The sequence below is a fragment of the Brienomyrus brachyistius genome, unplaced genomic scaffold (assembly GCF_023856365.1).
Source record: "Brienomyrus brachyistius isolate T26 unplaced genomic scaffold, BBRACH_0.4 scaffold32, whole genome shotgun sequence".
NCBI classification, from domain to species: Eukaryota; Metazoa; Chordata; class Actinopteri; order Osteoglossiformes; family Mormyridae; genus Brienomyrus; species Brienomyrus brachyistius.
Window position 1 is genome coordinate 1,662,124 of NW_026042307.1, and position 23,667 is coordinate 1,685,790.

The window sequence follows — 23,667 nt, forward strand, 5'->3', positions numbered from 1 at the left end:
TGTGCGCATCACCCGCGTTTTACCAGTGAACGTGACAGTATCAATATAATATAGATATATTGTAACTGAAAATTTCCCTTAGCCTACTAAGATCCTAGGGTACATATCCTAAAACCGTAACGCTACGTTGTTCATAAGTTTTACCCTAAGTTGTCTCTTAATGCTTTGACATGTTACCTGAGAGTTCTTAATTAAGTATATCTTTCGTAAGATATTATTTCATAAGGTTGGTCTGAGCATCTCTCAGCTGTCTCTTATCGCTGTTGTCGGCTCATACTGCTCATTTAAAATAAGGCTAATAATAACATCAGTAACATCGATACGGGTGCAGTTTCATAACCAAACATAAAAAAATAACTGATCCATATGATAAACGCCCAGTGAATTGACCTCAGTAATGGGTGGATTCATAATGACAGATAAGGAATGCGCTGTTGATTATGGATTTATTTATTAATTGGGAAGGAAGAGGGGGAGGTTCTGTCGATATTTGGGTGGACGTGCCCCCCCCCCCATTTCCTGGAATGCGCACATCAGTTGCTGCATGGGGGGAATAATCAATTTATGACCACCAATCAGGTGTTCTGGTGCATATTAAGGTTGCTCTTAAGAAGCTCTCCCTTAAGCAATCTCTAAAGAGACATTTTGGGAAACAGATGTAGGGAAAGAAGTACCTTTCATAAGATATATCTGTTGAGTCTTCGTAATGCGCCCCTAGTCAGGTCGATCACAGAAAATCGATATGATGTGGCTTCAGTGAAAGTTCTCCAAACCAATAGTGTGTTAGGTTGTAATAATTTTGCTATAGGCTACACACATTACCTTTATGAAACTACGTATGCAAAATTATATCTAATGCTAGTTGCTAGTTGGACAGATAACATAATATTGTCATCCTACAGTACGTGTAAGAGCATAGCAAACAACATAGACTAACAACAAACATAATAGGAGTTATAATAGCCTATTTCCATTTCAATGCATTATATAAATTGCATAAAGAGATAGCACAGATGTGTATCTTTGTCCTTTGCAAATTTCCCTTTTTCCTAAACTGGCTTAGATTATTTCTTAACAATTGCCCATCCCCCCAACACTGACAGTCATGGGTCAAGATTAAACCACTTCACCTTGGTATTGTACAGACAGGTTTTATGTTATTAACAAATTCACACATCCCACACCCAATTATGTCCATAGATCTATATATTCATATTATTATAAATGAATAGCGACTTATTTCATATAATTTCTTAGTGTAACTGATTTTGCTCATTGCAATAGTATGGTACAGAGTTAGAGGTGCGCTATATGACAGATTTCCCTCCCCGTTTCCATGCTCCGGTGGGGAGTTCCAAGGTCAGCCTACCCCCTCCCCCCATTTCTCCCACCTCTCAATGTGCTCAGACAGAAACTCACAAACAAAAATTGAAGCACTCACTGCAACCCACGTGGTGACATGTTATCATTGAGCTGATGTGAAATGAGCAATATCAAAACCGCAAAGGTAAAACATTAAAAAAGCAAATGTACCATACTGTTTTATTATTATTTTTTGCGAGTATCCAATGCTGCCCCTGGCAGGATGATGCTGTCCCTGTAACCTCCAGCATGTGGGGCGGTCGACCGTATTTGTTTCAAGCTGTAATAAGGATTCATACCTCCAAGCCCCATTATTTGTGATATAGTTGACGTCTACCAATAAGCTGCTGACCTCTGTACCGAATTCTGTATTTACTGCTTATGGAATGTGCATATAAGGCATAATGGTCAAAAGACTTTGATCAAGCCATGATGCATTAGCTTCTTGGATTTGAGTTATGATCTTATTTGAATACACATTGCCAGTGTTATGCTTGCACTTTTGGTTACTGTAAATCACCACTGCAGCAGAATCTACAGTCAACCAGGGTCTCCTGGTCTCTGGGGTCATTTGTCTTGGAAAGGCAGGCGACAGGTACTGAGTGTCCATATTTTCTTGAAGGCCTCGGGAATCCATCATCTGACGTCTTAATGTGTCCTACTCAGTTCAGTTTTACATAGCACCCTACCTTTAGAGCAGGGGTAGGGAACCTGATCCATGGAGAGCCGGTGCGGGTTTTTGGGATGACCTCTCAGTCAGCCAATAATGAAGCAGCGATTCTCAACTCCAGTCCTTGGAATCCACTGTTATTGGCTGATTGAGAGGCCATCCCAAAAACCCACACCGGTTCTCCATGGATCAGGTTCCCTACCCCTGCTTTTGAGTTGCCCCACAGGGCTTAACTAAGTTTTAGTCCCTGCAATACAAAATGACTTAATATAAATTTAAAACAGACCCACAGAAGGCACAACATCTGCTAATGTAATTTATGATTGAAGACGGAAGATAAAGCCGGAAAAAACAAACAAAAGCAGAAAATAGGATCCTTGGGTTTCAACTGCTGTGGCTGCACAGTCCAAGCCGGCTTCCGATGGTTTGGCATCTATGATTTAGATTGACATTTCTTTTATATAATTACTGAATACATTTAACTAGTATGTATCATAATTATAAAACATTTAATAAGCCAGTTTATCGTATTTCACCAGGTAAACAATGCATTATGCCTAATTGCCATCAAAGAGGTCTGGCACATTTAACTAATAGATCAAATCTCTAAATGGTCCAGATCCTTAAACCAGGTGATCTGATCAGAAACGTACTGCATGTCTTTCAAGGCATGTGATGTATCTGTTGTTTAAGACCATCAAAAAAAGTTCTACCCAACAGTATAGTTGTATCAATAAATAAATCACACAATATGCACAGTTATACTCAGTACAATGTGTACTGAAAGGCTTATTTTCCTTGACTCCATTTTCCTTTCATAACATGAAAAAGAACATTAAAACACTATAGAAGAATATAAAATACATTAAAAAGAACATAAAATACATTAAAAAGAACACAGAACATTAAACATAGACAATAATCATAAATAATGTGCAAAGGGCAGTAATGTGACAGGTGGTATTGAATGAAAACCAAAGAAAATCACACAGTCTTATTCAGTATGAGCAGACAGGATGGCAACTGGGTCCGGTGGTGCCACCTCGGATTGTATGAGCAGGTAACACCTCACGAGGTGGTAACAAAGCATATTTAAGATACGGCTCCCTGGTCTTCAGAAGGAACTGCGCAGGATTGTCTCTGAAGGCCCACAGCTGAGTCTAATGGGACTAACAAGTCCACAGTGTTATTTCACAGAGTTTCAACAGCAGCCCACTACAGAAGAACAGTAGTGAATTCGCAGCATCATGGCAGATCCTGACCTTAATGCTAAATGGTGCAATTGTTTGAAAACAGTTCTTTGTGATACACTGTACTTAAGCGTTATCACTTAACAGGGCATGTATTTGAGGGGCTGCTCTTTAGACAATAGGCTCATTAGAGGACCTCTACTCTCCAGTCTTGTCCTTGTTTTCACTCCTCTCTTGTCTGGCAGTGAGCTTTTGTGCTGAATGTGAACTATTCACTTGGACTGCGTGGGGCTCATTGAAATTCATAATGCTCGCTTTTCGAGAGCATATTGAGATGGATAAGCAGAGTAGTGGGGACTCTCCTACAGTGCTACCGTTATTAAAATGAGTCATAAACAAATACGTTTAAATCATGGCACTTTGAGCACAGAAAGACCAAGCTAATTAACTTGGCATTAGCTTGACATCCTGACTGAGATCATAACAAGGATGTTTTCCCTTTACCAGGAGATCAAAGCTCTTAATGGGTTATTATGACAGCTCATTGCCAATATTGAGAGCTTTCATGGGTTACTGTTAATCTGCCTTCACTTTGCAATTTTCACTTACTGTTAATAGTCATACCACTTTGGACTGAAAGAAGTTCAGTTTGGACTAGCCCTCGAATGTTTCGAGTCAAAGTCTTGCTGAGTTGGTCTCATAAGGGCCAGCAAGATAAATAAACTAAGGTGGACGCGCCCCGGTTAGTGGAAAAATATCAAACTGGGGCTGCTTGACAGCAAATCCCAAGGCTGTTTTTTTTTTTGTTGCGAGTCCGGCCCTGGAAAACACCATAGTGGATTCAACCTGCTGAACTGCTTTCCGGGAAGTGGCTCTGTTCAAATTGCATCTTATTATTGATTTCATAAGTAGTTTTTAACAAAAGTGTGATGAAGGTAACAGGAACAAGAAATACTATTTCCCTTTTCAGCTTAAAAGCTGAAAATGATGCTATAAAAGCAGTCCTAGGTATTGGCTTAATTATGAGTGCTGAGCAGTCTGCACCTTTTTCTGAGCATTGATTTATGGGCTGTAGAAATGTGTCACTACCTGGTCCCCAACTTCTTAGCTTCTGGCAGACGTCCATGGCGATTTGCAGATGTTCATGACCCACCACTCAACACCCTCCCTCCAGTGTTTTGCGTAGAACAGGGGTCTCCAACTCCGGTCCTGCAGGGCTACTGTCCAGTAGGTTTTCTGTCCCACTTGGCTTCTGATGAGCCACACCTGTTCCTGGTATTCACCCGAGAGCAGGTGTGGCTCATCAGAAGCCAGGTAGGATAGAAAACCTACTGGACAGTAGCTCTCCAGGACTGGAGTTAGAGACCCTTGGTGTAGAGCAATCAGGCAGATTCAACGGCTGGACTCCATGAGAAATATAAAAAAGGAACTTAAAAAGTCAACAGACCAAAAAAGCAGAGATCAGGTGGTTTGATTACCTTGATGATAAGTGACTATGAGGCCACTGTGAAATATCATGTTTTTCCAAAAACCAATATGCAGTTATTCTTAATGTAACTGACGTATGCTTTTGCTTTACCCCCATGGTTGTGCCTGTGGAGTTCATATTATACATATTGTTCCCATGTCCTGTATGTGCCCTGTAATGCACTGGGACCTTGTCTACAGTGTACTGTCCTGTGCTGCCTGGGATCCGCTCCAGGCCTCCTGAGAACCCTGATCAGGATAAGCAGTTAGAATATGGATGGATGGATGGATGGATGCTGAATGCTTTAGTCAGAAAATATTTATAATACATACAAATTAAAAGATATGGTTCACTTTTACAAATAATTTATAATTTTATTATATTTATTAAAAAAATAATGCACTAAGAAAATATATCCTCTTCTGGAGAAAATTGAATAAAGACAGTTTAGACAGAAGCTTTAGTAATAAAACCATGGATGGGACCTTTAAAGTGCATCCATTCTTATTATTAATTACTGTGGTGAGTTTAACAGAAATGACTTGTTACCTCAAAGGGTGTGAATATGGCTTAAGTGGGGAGATACATAGGCAGGTAATTACACTTTATACTTAATTATACCTGTTTTACACTTGGTGAGAACAATCACATTGACCTGAAAGACAGATAAGTCATATTACTCAGCATATATTGTACAGTTAAACATTACTACATGATAAAAAAAGCAAACACTTGAGAGAAGAGGATGATTCACAGCCATGATTATTCAGTGCACTGTCACTAGCGAAAGGTGGCAGTTAGAGGCTGGCAAACAGCACCATAGGCAGAGGGAGAGAAAACAGATGGTCCCTAAAAATGTGTCACCTATCATTACAGCGTGTTTCCCATGTCTGAGAGCCCAGCAGGGCTTTGACAGACAGAGCAGTGTGAAGCTGCATGGTTTATCTACTGACCATGGAGAGGCTCATCGATCACCAGTCTCAGGAAACTCAAACGCTCATTCAGGCACATCGTACTAGCATGTTTTATATGTACCTCCCATTGACTCCTATGATCCCGGATTCTGTCCATGTTCTTAAAAGCATCAGGACACATATACATGCTGACTGGTTCTCAAACAATATTTAAATGTTTTAACTGATATTAACTGATGTGTTGTTGTATTTTGTCATTTGCCAATGTTGTTACTGGGTGAATTTTTGGTTGCCATCAAAGAAAATATTACCTTTTGTATAATTCCTTAAACAGCAAAAAATGTTTGATTTGAACAACCATTTTATAAGGTTACTCAGATTCATTGTTCATTATTAACTGCTGATTCTTAATAATCTGTAATTTTATAGCAAATTCAGATGAAACGAATTGACAACTTCACAGGCAATCTAGCTAAATGCATGTAACTTTATGCATCACAGTTTTTCTTATTAAGATTTAATAAGATACTGAAATTTCTAAGTTTTGTGACCTGTCCAGATGGATCTGCCAGTTTTTTTTTTTTTTTTGAGAATAATCAGAATAATCATTGAAAGTAGTATATACTAATACCAGTAATGGAAAACACAGAACAACCATCCATCTGGGTCACAGGAGCCTATCGCCGAAGCTAAGGGCACAAGTCAGGGAACAACCCAGGATGGGGGGCCAGCCCATCGCAGGGCACACTCACACACCATTCACGCACAAATGCACATCTACGGGCAATTTAGCAACTCCAATTAGCTTCAGCATGTTTTTGGACTGTGGGAGAAAACCGGAGAACCCAGAGGAAACCTCACGATGACATGGGGAGAACATGCAAACTCCACACACATGTGACCCTGGCGGAGACTCAAACCCGGGTCCCAGAGGTGTGAGGAAACAGTGCTAACCACTGCAGCACCATGCTGCCCCTACACAGAAGGACCATAAAATAAAATCAAATCATTTTGCAAATTTTGTATCATATGATAATATGATTATTATTATGTCATATTTTATATATGTGATTTAACCCAATCATTTATTTAACCCAGTGTTGGTATATTATTACCTGTTCCAGTATAGTGTACAAAGAACTTGGCATCATTTCTGTTGTCACACCAGAATATAAGGGAATGACTTTCATGAAGAAGTCCATCAGTACAGGGAGTCCCATTGTGTTCTGTTTGTCTGACGTGAAAATATCTTTCCCAGCTCATTATCCTGACCCATGGCGGACCTACACTAGATATACCAACAAATCCTTTCGTTTGTTCGAATGGCATGCTGAATACCCAGCTGTATCGGCCCAAGATGGCCTGTACACCTTGTTTCCATGGCAACCTCAGCCACATAATTTGCAAAGTTTAGGTCAACATAAAGCTGTTCAACCAAGATCAAAGATTCAAGGGAAGGTCAGAGAATGTTTTAAATCTCTCAATGACTTTACGTTGCTATTTAATAATAACAGTATGTAGCATCAAGGCTTTTTCCACAGGTTGTTCGTTATTATATAGACAGAGATTTCCCTCAGTCTGATTTGTTAAAACCTCGGCATCACATTAGGTATTGCAATGACTTAGAAGCTTTGAAAAAAGTGTTATTCATCAAACCGCGTAATAGTTTGTTCACAAGAATGGAGGATATGATTTCCTGTCAAACGTAGCTTAAACGATAATATATTGCTATAATGTTACTCATTCATCTTCTATACCTCTTTGTCTATTCAGTGTCACAGTGGGGTCCGGAGCCGATCCTGGAAACAACAGGACACACACCATTCACACCAACGAACAATGGGGCAACACGATTCACCTGCAAATTTCAAGTGTAATAATGTTCCAATACATAGAACACAGCCATGAAGAGGACATAAAACCCCACTAAAATGTTATATCCACAGCCAACACTTTGAAAAGTTTTCTGTATGGAATTTCCAATTATACTGCTATGGCTCTTTGTAATCTATATTAAAATATGATCTTGCCTGCCTATCATTCTGGCATTGAATCCAATGTGATGGAAAATGATGGAAAGTCTCTTGCAAATGAAGAATTAATCCAAACTCAGAAACCTAGATCTACTTTATTTCACCTTTTAAGAGCCAGTTCTGAGCAGGAAATCAGACTCGCGACAGCTGTCCAGCCTTCAGTAAGCAGGAGGAGGATGGCATGAGGCATAAGTGCATAAAGCGGCCACTTCACTAGCAGCTCCTTTGATGGTGCTCGTCTCATAAACCCGCTGCTTCTGAAGGACTTGTTTTTCATGGTGTGTGGCCTTGAATCCCTCTTCCAGAAGTTCCAGTGATTGGAAAGTTTGTTCTCTCTAAAAAAAATCATGCTTCAGTCAATTGTCAAGAGAAAGGAGATGGTGATTCAGTTCATCTTGCCTCATTACATGTGGGCTATCACTATGCACAGCCTTGGCTGTGGGGCTGTGCATTGACTTTTCTCCATGTTAAGTCAATGTAAACTGCTGCACGTGGCATCACAGATGAATGTTCTTGTTTTTACTGGCAATATGAGCTGGTATGGAGGTAAATATAACACTTGTGATCAATGGCTCCCACATTACACCAGCAGAGGGTACTCTGCCCTCACTTCCTCTGCCAACTCCATACTAAAACACACAGAATGTGCACATTCTATTATTTTAGAAAAACATAAGCAGTTGGATGGGTATTTTTTTGTATTATTGCAGCCTTATTATATTTTTTAATTGTCATTTCAATAATGAAAGCATTTCTCATCTATATTTGTTGGCTTACACGTTTCAAGAAAGGCAGTTCATTTTTGAGCAAGTAAAGTAAATATAATTAGGGACAAAATGTAGTTAAATATAAGGTGTAAAGTACTGTCCTTCAGAGTAGAATTATTTATTTTGACTTTTTAGTTTAACTCAATAGTTAACTTCAAATTGTATTTTGTTGACAACAAGCAGTGTCCAGCAGATTAACAACGTTCGTTGTGTGTCATTAAATCAGAAAGCATCAACATGAGTTTAGCTTGGGCAGAAATATCCTCTCTAAAAAGCATACTAACAATGATAAAAAAGCTGAGGTATTCAGTCCTTGGCATTTTTTAAAAGATTACAGGGACCGGGACCGATGACAGTAAAACTTGCTATTTTTTCTTGTCTATGCTGTTCTTTGTTGGTCCAGGCACATGACACCCCCCCCCGACCCCCACCATCCTGCATACAGGTCAGGAAGCCTGTCTGGGACTGGGAAGTAACACTGGGTAGTACTGTCTGTATTGCTCAACAATTGCTTCATATAAGTGTTTGGGTCAATTCATGTTCCTGTTATTGTTTGCTACAATAAAATGTCTAGCAGTTGGGGATATTAACAGTCACAAATGTGGGTCTCTCCTGTTTGAGGGAAAACCTCTCAGATTATTTTAAAATGTTGATTAAAATGATAATTTTTTTTAATCATAGAAATATCGGCAATTACATATAACGAATTTGCAAATTTTAGATTTTTAGCACATTTTCCACTTTCACATTTCCAAAGTGACACAGGTGTCAGGCATGCAGCTAACATACTGACAGGAATGACAAATAACAGCACTGACTCTGAGCTGCTCCTGACTGCTCCAGCTGTAGCTCTGTTACTGGTTTTCTGCCTTTGCTACATCCATCCATAGAGATGAACAGAATATGTGTCTGCATGCTGCGACAGCTATTAAAAACCACATTTACCTGACAGACGTAGTTTCGAGGAGGTAAGCAGTTCCATTTGACTGCGATCAGGTACAGGAGTAGGTTGGTTCAAGATTTTATTGTTTAATTTCTAATGAGAAAGAACTAGTAAGTACTTCCAGCACCAGCAAACACACTGACATTTAGAGAGGATATGAAAGGCCAACAGTCCCTTACTATTACTTTTTGGCCTACAGGAGAAAAAAAAAACACACGACATAGAAAATTATATCTTTTATCACCTTGAGTAACATTACTGAAAGGAAAAATTAAAAAGTAAAAACAATGATAAGTGGTTTGTATTAAACCATACCGCCTCAGGGTAAATGCACAGTAGAAGCACATTTCGCTTGAATTACAACATTGAGATACATGTAGAGGGAAACATATTTGCCCATTCTTCTTTACATAATTGTTCTGCTGCAGTCAAACCATTGAAGGACGGTCCTCGTAAAGTTAATCCAAAGATTTATGATTCGACCGGTCAATATTCTGACCAGGCCACTCAATGTCATTGACGTTTTTCGTCCTTCAGCTACCATACAATTGCTTCAGCAGTATGCTTTGGGTCATTGTCATATTAAACGTAAAGTCATTCTTATCTTTAACTAACATCGGGACTGAGGGCGGCAGATGCGTTGTTGGTATTTTGTGCCATCAGTCTCTCCTTCTGTACTGACAAATGCCTCAGTCCCGGCTGAAGAAATGCACCCTGCAGTAAAACGCTGCCGCCACTGGGCTTTAATCTAGGAATGGTGTCTTGGGGTTTTGCCAGACTATTTTGCTTTGTGGCCAAAAGGCTGATTTTAGACCCACAGGACCTTGTGCCTCTTGGCGACGCAATCTGTGAAGTGGGTTTTAGCAAAAGCTAAATGAGGCCTGATCTGCCATTTTTTTGAGAAGTAGCGTTTTTTCTTGCCACCTTCTTACAGTATATAGGCCAGATCTGTGGAGCACTTTTGATGATGCAGAGACATGCATACAATGACCTCTGCTTGCCACCAAGGTATGGAGCTCCATCAAAGTTGCCATTGGTCTCTTGGTGGCCTTTCTGATCAGCCTTCTCGTTGCTTGATCATAAAGTGTGTAGAGACAGCCTGATCTAGGCATGGTTGTATGGTGACATATGTCTTCTGCTACTTTATGGTGCTACAAAGGGTTATTAAAGCCTTTTAGATCTTCTAACAGCCTTCTCCAAACTGAAGGCTTTGCACTGCTACATCACGAAAGCTCTTTTCAGTGCAGCTCTCTAACCATAATGTTTTGTTTTCTTTGAAGCCAGCAGTGTGGGCTTTAGGTGCGTTGGGATTCTGTGCTGGTGATCTGATGGTCGCTGGTTGAAATCACCCCCATAAGCAGAGTGCTGTCACTGTTGAATCTTGAGCAAGGCCTTTACCCCAACTGCTCCAGCCTTCTTAATCGTGTACTGCTTTTGCTAGAAGTGCCAGTTAAATATACGTACTGCGATGTGCCAGTCACAGGTAGGTATTGATTATCTGATCCGTTGGTTACACCAGATTAAGTTTCCAAGTGTGTTTAAGATGGTTAAGGTGGTGATTTTCCAAAGCCACTGCATTTGGCATTCTCCATCCATCTAGTAAAATAATAATCAAATACAGTCAGTGGCCAGTTTATTAGGTACATGTGCTTGTTAATATGAGCAGCCTGTTCTGTCAAACAGCAAATTGTTAGGCTCAAACTGAATATGTACAACATGCAGCCAGTTCAAGAGGATCATTTACTGCCTCAGTAAGCATCATAAAGATGCCTAATGCAGGTGATGATGGATGTTTCATGACAGTTGGTGTCAAATATTACAAAATCTAAGAAACAGACAACTTTTGCATACTACATAGTTTACGGAGACTGGTGACATGAAAAAAGAGCATCTGTTAAATTGCAATTCTGTGTTCATAAAAAGCTTGTTAAGCCGAGAGGTCAGAGGAGAGTGGCCAGTCTTGTTAAAGCCAACAGGAAGGCCACAAGGGCAAGAATAATAGCTCCGGGAAACAGTGGTGAACATAATAGCATCCGCGAACACACAACTCATTATGCAATTCTGGGTGCAGAAGAGGGTCCTACTGGTGTACCTAATAAAGAGGCCACTGAGCATACAGTATAAATACTCAGTAGAGTCATCCCTCATATACAGACATGTCCCTAACACTAGAAGTGCTGATACGTTACTTATTTAGAAAAAAAGAAAGAAAGAACGTTCAATTGTATTGCTTGTATAAATGAAATTCTGAAAGAATGAGATGGGAAGAAAACTCGCTGTCACTATGTGTGAACATAACTGTGAAATCCCTCCCCACAGGCAGGGCAGATAGGCAAGACGAGAAAGTGTGAGACACAAAATTAGTGTTCAAGAAGTGTTAATCGGAGATAAGGGACAAAGCCAATCAAAAGCAACAGCTCAACTTTCCTGGATTTGCTTTCCCCCAGTAACAAAAATAAAGAGCCAATATACTATGTTGGCTGAGATCCTGAATAGCTACGCCCCCTTGTGGAACTAATTCACTCTACAGCACTATCCACTATGTCGATTTTGCACTTTGAATGCATGAATGTGCTGGACTGATTAAATAACATGTTGTCTTTTAAGAGTAATGGACATTACGACAGTGTGTGTTTAAAATCCCTTTTCATTGGGATTGGAATGCTTTCCATTTTTCCAGGCATTTGGTGCACAAATGTATTATTACCATGAGATTACAATGACACCTTCTTCTTGCTTTACAAACAAAAGTGCCTTTTTAAATGTTTGTCTTGCAAGCTACTATGATTATCATTTCAAGATAATATCTATGCTTCATATAAGAAAAAATCGAACTTATATTTTGTGCTTTGGAAATAAAATGAGAAATCGGTGCTGGATTGTGGTCATCCTGTTTTCGAAAGAACAACAAATCAGGAAAGACGGACGTGATTACTTTGCTCTCGAAGGGAGGTGGGCTTGTATGTAACTGGCCATTCAGCTGTCTTTCAATCACCATTTCAGAATCATAGGGAGGCTTATCCATGCAACACAGAGCAGTGAACATTCCGGACAGGATGGGAATCCATTACAGGGTACACACACACACACACACACACACACACACACACACATTCAGAGACATCAGTTTATTGTTCTACATAGATTATGTGCAGGAAGGAACCAAAACTCGATTTGAACCCTGGAGGTGAGAGGTAGCAGTAATGGATAAACAGCAACCGCCATCCAAATAATCAAAAACTGATAGCTGGTATGAGTGACTAGATGATTGCAGTAAAGTAGAGGGCAGGAGACTTAAACGGTCTCATGGGAATGGGAGGGGCCCTTTAAAAAGTAGGGGAGGTTATGGGTATGTCAATTAATGTTGTGTTAATTAAAGATTCCTTTTATAATTCAGCATGTGTAGTAAATAAATGAAGGTCACTGTTTATTTATTCAGTGCTTATGCTATTAAATATATTGATTTTTGATAGAATTTGATTTAGGTCCTAAAGGCAATGAAATGCATGAAATTAAATCTTTATATACAGACACGGTCAACATTTTTGGCACCTTTGAATTTCATGCACGTATCTTCCAAGTCTGTGTACATGTGCAGTGAGACTTAGAAAGTTAGTGAAGCTCAGGTTCAAAACAGTCATATTTAAAGTGCTCGCGTGACTTAAATGAGCCTTTGACTGATGAATTTAATGCTTAAAAGTGCCATTTTTAGTTTCCATTTCAAAATGGCGAAGACGAGAGCTATTTGAAATGCTATGTTCACCAAGCATAAATATTCTAAAGGGCACAAGGGCATCTCCAAAGACCTTGCCATCACTGTTTCGACAGTTTGCAAGGTTATTAAGAAGGTTGCTGCTCATGGAACTGTCTGCATGTAGAACCTCACGGGACGTGGAGGGAAGAGGAAAAATCAATCATAAAGGTCTTCAAAGGCTGGTGCAAACTGTGGGGAAAAGACCATGTAAAACATCGACAGAGCTTAAGGCAGCCCTGGAGCAATCTGGGGTGATGGACTTCAGCCCGTGCCATACGGCTTTATGAGCAAGGCCAAGGCGTAAAAGAAACGCGGTCCTATCTCACCCAGGAGCAAAGCGGCGTCAGACGCCTTGGCTAGCATGAGCCACACACGGCTGTCGTTTTCTCATCCAGTACCCATCCGCTCGTAGAATGTGGTGGAGTCAGGGGCAGCGTTGGCGCATTGCTATTTTGAGAAAGCGATTGCACTTCTGACCAACGGACACCAGGCCAAACATTAACGGGACACTATTTCACCACTATTCTAAGGGAGCTTTATCAAGCGGGTTGTAAGTTTCAATCTGCTGACTAAGTTAGTACAGGATGTAAGCCATTAAACACCCACAAAAATGTTTTTTTCATAAATTTCTCTCATTACAGGTTATGTAAGGTACATGATACAGTATTTTTTACTGTAACATGGGCCTATGTTTTTCATTCGTTTGTCATTTGAGAGATATAAAAAGCATGATTTTCATTGGCTAATTGCACATTTTATTTCCCCTATTCCTCCTGAGGTACCTGGAGATCCCAAATTTTCAGGATATCCTGCCTACTCTGCTGCCTGCGATGTCCCCACTACATGTGACGCCCTTCCGGCCTGCTCGCGCTTCTGCCTGTAGTGTCTTCCCTGTTTACCCTGCTGCTGTACTACTGTCATCTAAAGCAGCTACAGCACTTGTGTCTCAAATATTAAGAATAGGAAAATGTGAATTGGGACTTTGACTTTCCCTGCCAGCCCCAGGAGGATGGGCCCCCCATCTGAGTCTGGTTCCTCCTAAGGTTTCTTCTTTCCATGGAGATTTTCCTTGCCCCTGTCTACTCTGGCTTGCTCACTGCGGGGCACTGGGCTGGGGAAAAAAAGCACTGTAAAATGATGTAAGCCAATGGTTGTTGTGAGAACGTGTCACAACTAACCAGAAAAGCAGGAGCAGGGAGATGGAGAATCAGGGAATACAGGATTTATTGGGAGTCAATTCTGCACAGGGCAAAGGAAACATGTAACGTCAATGACAGGACTGGGGAAAAAAATACTGGGACGCGGGCTGAAATACACAGGACTAATTAATAGCAACAAGAAACAGCTGGTAAACGCAGAGATTCCACAAGGGGTAGATGAGGGGGCAGGGCACACGGGAGGATTGGACGAGCGGGGCACGACAGAACGTGCTATACAAATAAAATTGAATGATATTTTTTCAGCGCAATATCATCTTTTGAGAATTAGGCTAAAATGTCAGATTTCCTTTCATTCAAGAGTACAGTACTGTAAATTATATAATACTGTAGTATTACTTTAATGTTGTATTGTGCATAATTTATCAATTAAACCATACGCATGCACAAGAAAATTACACTATATATGGGGTTCATATATCTACAGTTTCAGCTATGTCTGTACTAGGTCTTGGAAAGTATCAAGGAGGGAGCTTTGGTGGAATCCTGCTGTTGATGTAGATGGTCTGTTTCTGCACATTCACTTCACGCATGAGCAGATCCATTTCCTCTGCAGAAAAGCACTCTTTTCTACTACCTGGCAAGTCCACCATTATAATAGCAGTTTGCCAAAGTGCAAGTACACCTGGGTCTTAAAGGGAATAGGAGATGATAAACCCATGACTAAATTACAAGACAAAGACATCCCTTTTGGGCCGTGCGCCTGGTGCTGCAATTAAACCGGCAAAAATGGGTTGAACAAACCCTAAAAGAACTTCAGTCGTGCACTTCAATTGATAAAATATGGCTTAAACACAAAATCTTTCCTAAAACCTACCTACAGAAACCAAAATCCTTCCACTACGTTCACTGAGCAGATGAAAACAAAGTAGAGCTCCTTGGCAACAGACCAGCAATTTGTTTATATTAATGAATGTTACATTTATGTAGCATTTTAAGACCCTCAAAGCTCTAAAGAACCAATAAAAGTACTTCAACCAGCACCGCTGCATAGCATCCACTTGGATAGTGCAACAGCAGTCATTCTGCAGCAGTGCGCTCAGCAGACAGTAGCGACAAAATGTAGACAACGAAATGAACACCCTACCTACAGTTATACCTGATGAAGAATGGACAATCCATGTTGAGGCTCACAAGGACAGGACATTAAATTAAAAACAAACGGACCACAAGGTGTCAAAAACAATGCAAGTAAACCCAAATTGAAGTCAGGGGGCAACACAGGAACAACATTAGTAGACCAGCAGTAAGCACAGGGCAAGAACAGCTGCAAACACACAACGATCAACTAAGGAACAATGGTAAGTCTAAGCAGATATATACAGTACACAGGTAACGAGGGTAAGACGAGGGACAAGAGTCAGCCAATTACAATCAAACACAAAGGCTTGGAACAACAGACACAGGTGAGTAATGGATTCAAACACTAGGAAAGAGGTGACCAGCAACACCTGCTGGCCAGGTAGTGATTGATACTGGCACAAAAGAATAGTTGGAAAAAAAAGGACTGTTTTAAACTGGCCAACGATGAGTCCTGACCTCAATCAGATTGAAAATTGAACAGATGAAATCTCCCATTGAGAAAAGAGTCCTTCAAGCATTTAAGAGCTGGAACAAATTGCAACTGAAGAGATTACCAGAACACTGGTGCACAGTGTTAATTTTGTCAAAGAAAATTTTGACCATAAGTATTCGTTGATGACCTTTTATTTCATGACTAAATTGGATCGCCAACGTAAATGAAAAAATGGTTGACAAAGAAAATTGCGAAATCCCCGTTTGTTCTGATGAGTAAAGATTAGACTAAATTGCTGCCTCTGTTTTGGAAGACAATCTAGATCACAGTATCCATCTCAAAGCATTGGTTGTTATCCTTTTTAACCAATCACTTACATATGCTTAAATCTGCAAGTGCATGTACCAGTTCTCACTGTCTCCATTCCTCTTTCTCATTGGATAATTTGTTTTTCCCACATGTTACATGTCTGCGCAAATGCCAGCTTCCAGTATAACTAATGCTACATGATTTTGGCCCCGATATTCCACCCGGAATTTTTGGAAATTGCGGACAAAACACCCAGATCTGCGGCGAATCGGTGCGCGATCGCTATGTGTAAACTATCTACAAAGCGACCGAACGGCGTAGCCAGTGTGTCGCAGATGCCCGTCAGATACTTAGCAGGCTATGCAGGTGTGAAAGGCACTGTGGCAGGCGATGAGTGCAGCGACCAGCCTCAGGCAAGGAGAGCGCAAGATACGAGGTGAGGCGACCCCAAGAGTGGAATTTAAAAAGCTGTAACAAGTTCAGTTTGTTTAGGAACTGTTCTTAGTGTTCAGTGATACACACTCACACACGTGTGCAAGGGGAGAAGTATCCTGCTAAAACTAAACCAGGATAAGTAACCTGTATCTATTAAACAGAAGGAAAGACACATAAGATTAATCCTAGTCCTAAATGCCACACTTATATCCCTTTTTTTGTCATTTCAGCAATTTCACTGTATTATGTACTTTATTATAAGGATTATTATAAGTTGTGAAGACAGGTTTTGCACATGGTTAACCGGGTGTTTGATAGGTGTTTAGATGCCATAAAAACAAAAAATATTACAGTATAAAATGACCAAACAGTTAAATTTGATGGGTGTTTTAATGCCATAATAACAAAAATGAAACAGGGAAAGGTGTGTGTTTCTGATGTATGCAGAAAATAAATACGACCTGTGAAGGAAATATGATTGAATTGCACTTTACTAACAAGCTTTCGCCATTAATTTTTATATATGAAAGAAGTGCGGTAAGTCAGTAACACATTCCCAGCCTAGATGACTAATAGTCATAAGGTGTGCTTGCTTCTGAAGAGAATTTATACAGGCAGGAGAAATATTCTTCAGCAAAACCCATTTCAGTATCATTAACCTGTCTGAGAAAATTATGCCTAAAAAGGTGACTAAAATTAGAGTAAAATTAGCATATACTAATAATCCCATTGACTAATTCTTAACTAATACAAAAATATTAAAATGTGGCTAAAATCCAAATGCAATTTTCAGTAAGTGACTGAGACTAACGCTGGATTAAAAAGTCTTACCAAAATTAACCTTGCTGGTGCTGGAAGTTTACAGACAGCTACAAGAAATGTCTGGAAGCTCTCATTGTTACCAAGGGTTCTGCAACCAGACATGAAGGAGAGGTACCTTTAATGATGTCCAGCTACTTTGTTTTCTATTTCTGCAATCACTCACTACCTTTAAGTTGAAAAGACATTTCTTGTTAAATAACTTGTGCATACTATTGAATATGGTGATACAAAGCTGGTACATTTCAAATTATTTAAGAATATATTATACTATATGATATGCAAGAAAAATCAGAATTGCCGTCTGTTGTCCACAACTGTACATGGTAAGTTTCATAAAATCAATGAGGCATTTATGCATGTGCCTTGTTACAATTTTTTGGTTTTCTTTTATGTATTTATATAAACTTTGATTTGGCATAATAAGATACCAAGTCATATACTGTACAGGCAGTACTTGGGTTAAAAATGTCAGACTTATGGACAACTCATACTTACGAATGGACTACCATGAAGCCTATGTACTGTATGTTGTAATGTGTATCATCACTGTACAATAATAATAATAATAATAATAATAATAATAAAAATAAAATCTAATCACGTGACGCATATAAGAGAGGGATTCTCCCCCACTGAGAGAAATAAACTTTAAGCCATGCTAATTAGCAAGATAACTGTCTGCCCTCCACTAGCTAACTATTGCAAGGGTGTCCTCTGATGGTGGGAGGAACCATCAACTGGCCCAATTACGGAATCCAATTGGACACCCGAAGGCTTGGAATGCGTGTAGGTCCTTCCGAGCGCTCCTATGAAGTTAATTACCCTATAAGGTAAATCCGAATTATATCTGACTCCGGTTTAATAAAAGACCTTTTATGATGTTTTAGTCATGACATTTCTCTTATTCAGGTTACTCGTGGGCTTTTCTTTCTATTGCAGAAATTCCATTAATCCCGGACAGTGGAGTCCTGCTATGTAGATCTGCTATGTAGGACTCGCTTCAGAGGCGGGAAAATCACTACGGCTACAACTTAACACAATGTCAGCCTAGATGACCGTTCAGGACCGGCGACTCCTGAGGCTCAGTCGACGCCTGAGCAGTATCTGAGCTTGTGAGTGCCTCATAGGCTGAGCCGGTGTTTCCCGTAAATCAGCATGTGCGCACCTCAGAGGCCGAGCCGGTGTTTGCCATAAATCAGCATGTGCGCGCCTCAGAGGCTGAGCCGGTGTTTGCCATAAATCAGCGTGTGCACGCCTCAGAGGCTGAGCCGGTGTTTGCCGTACCTCAGTCTGTGCGTGCCTCAGAGGCTGAGCCGGTGTTTGTGGTAACTCAGCATGTGCGCGCCTCAGAGAATGAGCCGGTGTGTGTCATTACTCAGCGTGTGCGCGCCTCAGAGGCTGAGCCGGTGTTTGTGGTAACTCAGCATGTGCGCGCCTCAGAGAATGAGCCGGTGTTTGTCATTACTCAGCGTGTGCGCGCCTCAGAGGCTGAGCCGGTCTTTGCCGTAACTCAGCGTGTGCGCGCCTCAGAAGCTGAGCCGGTGTTTGCCATAACTCAGCGTGTGTGCGCCACAGGGACTGAGCCGGTGTTTGCCGTAACTCAGCATGTGTGCGCCTCAGAGGCTGAGCCGGTGATTGCCACAAATCAGCGTGTGCGCGCCTCAGAGGCTGAGCCGGTGTTTACCGGAACTCAACGTGTGCGCGCCTCAGAGGCTAAGTCAGTGTTTGCCGTAACTCAGCGTGTGCGCGCATCGGAGGCTGAGACAGTGTTTGCCATGACTCAGCGTGTGCGCGCATCGGAGAATGAGCCGGTGTTTACCATAAATCAGCGTGTGCACGCCTCATAAGCTGTGCCGGTGTTTACCACAAATCAGCGTGTGCACGCCTCAGATGCTGAGCCGGTGTTTGCCGTAACTCAGTGTGTGCGTACCTCATAGGCTGAGCCGGTGTTTGCCGTAGCTCAGTGTGTGCGCACCTCATAGGCTGAGCCGTATGTTTGTCATAACACAACGTGTGTGTGCTTCAGAGGCTGAGCCGTATGTTTGTCATAACACAACGTGTGTGTGCTTCAGAGGCTGAGCCGGTATTTGCCGCAACTCAGCGAGTGCGTGCCAAAGGGACTAAGCGGGTGTTTGCCGTATCTCAACGTGTGCGCGCCTCATAGGCTGAGCCAGTGTTTGCCGTGACTCATCATGTGCGTGCCTCATAGACTGAGCCGGTGTTTGCCGAAACTCAGCGTGTGCGCGCCTCAGAAGCTGAGCCGGTGTTTGCCGTGATTCAGTGTGTGCGCGCCTCATATGCTGAGCCGGTGTTTGCCATAACTCAGCATGTACGCGCCTCAGAGGCTGAGACAGTGTTTGCCATGACTCAGCGTGTGCGCGCCTCATAGGCTGAGCCGGTGTTTGCCATAACTCAGGGTCTGTGCGCCAGAGGGACTGAGCCGGTGTTTGCCGTAACTCAGCGTGTGTGTGACTCATAGGCTGAGCCGGTATTTGCATTAATTCAGCGTGTGCGCGCCACAGGGACTGAGCCGGTGTTTGCCGTAACTCAGTATGTGCACGCCTCAGAGGCTGAGCCGGTGTTTGCATTAACTCAGCGTGTGCGCGCCACAGGGACTGAGCCGGTGTTTGCCGTAACTCAGCGTATGCACGCCTCAGAGGCTGAGCCGGTGTTTGCTGTAACTGATCATGTGCGCGTCTCAGAGGCTGAGCTGGTGTTTGCCATAACTCAGCGTGTGCGTGCCTCATAGAATGAGCCGGTGTTTGCCGTAACTCAGCGTTTGCGCGCCTCAGAGGCTGAGCCGGTGTTTACCGTGACTCAGCGTGTGCGTGCCTCATATGCTGAGCCGGTGTTTGCCGTAAGTCAGCATGTGCGCGCCTCAGAGGCTGAGCTGGTGTTTGCCGTAACTCAGCGTGTGCGTGCCTCATATGCTGAGCCGGTGTTTGCCGTAACTCACCATGTGCGCGCCTCAGAGGCTGAGCCGGGGTTTGCCATAACTCAGCATGTGCGCGCCACAAGGACTGAGCCGGTGTTTGCCGTAACTCAGCGTGTGCGCGCCTCAGAGGCTGAGCCGGTGTTTGCTGTAACTCAGCATGTGCACGCCTCAGAGGCTGAGCCGGTGTTTGCATTAACTCAGCGTGTGCGCGCCACAGGGACTGAGCCGGTGTTTGCCGTAACTCAGCGTGTGCACGCCTCAGAGGCTGAGCCGGTGTTTGCCGTAACTCAGCGTGTGCGCGCATCGGAGGCTGAGACAGTGTTTGCCATGACTCAGCGTGTGCGCGCATCGGAGAATGAGCCGGTGTTTACCATAAATCAGCGTGTGCACGCCTCATAAGCTGTGCCGGTGTTTACCACAAATCAGCGTGTGCACGCCTCAGATGCTGAGCCGGTGTTTGCCGTAACTCAGTGTGTGCGTACCTCATAGGCTGAGCCGGTGTTTGCCGTAGCTCAGTGTGTGCGCACCTCATAGGCTGAGCCGTATGTTTGTCATAACACAACGTGTGTGTGCTTCAGAGGCTGAGCCGTATGTTTGTCATAACACAACGTGTGTGTGCTTCAGAGGCTGAGCCGGTATTTGCCGCAACTCAGCGAGTGCGTGCCAAAGGGACTAAGCGGGTGTTTGCCGTATCTCAACGTGTGCGCGCCTCATAGGCTGAGCCAGTGTTTGCCGTGACTCATCATGTGCGTGCCTCATAGACTGAGCCGGTGTTTGCCGAAACTCAGCGTGTGCGCGCCTCAGAAGCTGAGCCGGTGTTTGCCGTGATTCAGTGTGTGCGCGCCTCATATGCTGAGCCGGTGTTTGCCATAACTCAGCATGTACGCGCCTCAGAGGCTGAGACAGTGTTTGCCATGACTCAGCGTGTGCGCGCCTCATAGGCTGAGCCGGTGTTTGCCATAACTCAGGGTCTGTGCGCCAGAGGGACTGAGCCGGTGTTTGCCGTAACTCAGCGTGTGTGTGACTCATAGGCTGAGCCGGTATTTGCATTAATTCAGCGTGTGCGCGCCACAGGGACTGAGCCGGTGTTTGCCGTAACTCAGCATGTGCACGCCTCAGAGGCTGAGCCGGTGTTTGCATTAACTCAGCGTGTGCGCGCCACAGGGACTGAGCCGGTGTTTGCCGTAACTCAGCGTATGCACGCCTCAGAGGCTGAGCCGGTGTTTGCTGTAACTGATCATGTGCGCGTCTCAGAGGCTGAGCTGGTGTTTGCCATAACTCAGCGTGTGCGTGCCTCATAGAATGAGCCGGTGTTTGCCGTAACTCAGCGTTTGCGCGCCTCAGAGGCTGAGCCGGTGTTTACCGTGACTCAGCGTGTGCGTGGCTCATATGCTGAGCCGGTGTTTGCCGTAAGTCAGCATGTGCGCGCCTCAGAGGCTGAGCTGGTGTTTGCCGTAACTCAGCGTGTGCGTGCCTCATATGCTGAGCCGGTGTTTGCCGTAACTCACCATGTGCGCGCCTCAGAGGCTGAGCCGGGGTTTGCCATAACTCAGCATGTGCGCGCCACAAGGACTGAGCCGGTGTTTGCCGTAACTCAGCGTGTGCGCGCCTCAGAGGCTGAGCCGGTGTTTGCTGTAACTCAGCATGTGCACGCCTCAGAGGCTGAGCCGGTGTTTGCATTAACTCAGCGTGTGCGCGCCACAGGGACTGAGCCGGTGTTTGCCGTAACTCAGCGTGTGCACGCCTCAGAGGCTGAGCCGGTGTTTGCTGTAACTGATCATGTGCGCGTCTCAGAGGCTGAGCTGGTGTTTGCCGTAACTCAGCGTGTGCATGCCTCCTAGACTGAGCCGTTGTTTGCCGTAACTCAGCGTGTGCGCGCCTCAGAGGCTGAGTCGGTGTTTGCCGTGACTCAGCATGTGCGTGCCTCATATGCTTAGCCGGTGTTTGCCATAACTCAGCATGTGCGCACCTAAGAGGCTGAGCTGGTGTTTGCTGTAACTCATCATGTGCGCGCCTCATAGACTGAGCCGGTGTTTGCCGTAACTCACAGTGTGCGTGCCTCAGAGGCTGAGCCGGTGTTTACCGTCACTCAGCGTGTGTGTGCCTCATAGGCTGAGCCGGTGTTTGCATTAACTCAGCGTGTGTGCGCCACAGGGACTGAGCCGGTGTTTGCCATAACTCAGCGTGTGCACGCCTCAGAGGCTGAGCCGGTGTTTGCTGTAACTCATCATGTGCGCGCCTCATAGACTGAGCCGGTGTTTGCCGTAACTCACAGTGTGCGTGCCTCAGAGGCTGAGCGGTGTTTGCCGTCACTCAGCGTGTGTGTGCCTCATAGGCTGAGCCGGTGTTTGCCGTAACTCAGCATGTGCACGCCTCAGAGGCTGAGCCGGTGTTTGCTGTAACTCATCATGTGCGCGCCTCATAGACTGATCCGGTGTTTACCGTAACTCACAGTGTGTGCGCCTCAGAGGTTGAGCCGGTGTTTGCCGTGACTCAGCGTGTGTGTGCCTCATAGGCTGAGCCGGTGTTTGCTTTAACTCAGCGTGCGCGTGCCTCATAGGCTGTGCCGGTGTTTGCCGTGAGTCAGCGTGTTTGCGCCTCATAGGCTGAGCCGGTGTTTGCCATAACTCAGCGTCTGTGCGCCAGAGGGACTGAGCCGGTGTTTGCCGTAACTCAGCGTGTGTGTGACTCATAGGCTGAGCCGGTATTTGCCATAACTCTGCGTGTGCGCGCCACACGGACTGAGCCAGTATTTGCCATAACTCAGCGTGTGCGCGCCTCAGAGGCTGAGCCGGTATTTGCATTAATTCAGCGTGTGCGCGCCACAGGGACTGAGCCGGTGTTTGCCGTAACTCAGCATGTGCACGCCTCAGAGGCTGAGCCGGTGTTTGCATTAACTCAGCGTGTGCGCGCCACAGGGACTGAGCCGGTGTTTGCCATAACTCAGCGTATGCACGCCTCAGAGGCTGAGCCGGTGTTTGCTGTAACTGATCATGTGCGCGTCTCAGAGGCTGAGCTGGTGTTTGCCATAACTCAGCTTGTGCGTGCCTCATAGAATGAGCCGGTGTTTGCCGTAACTCAGCGTTTGCGCGCCTCAGAGGCTGAGCCGGTGTTTACCGTGACTCAGCGTGTGCGTGCCTCATATGCTGAGCCGGTGTTTGCCGTAAGTCAGCATGTGCGCGCCTCAGAGGCTGAGCTGGTGTTTGCCGTAACTCAGCGTGTGCGTGCCTCATATGCTGAGCCGGTGTTTGCCGTAACTCACCATGTGCGCGCCTCAGAGGCTGAGCCGGGGTTTGCCATAACTCAGCATGTGCGCGCCACAAGGACTGAGC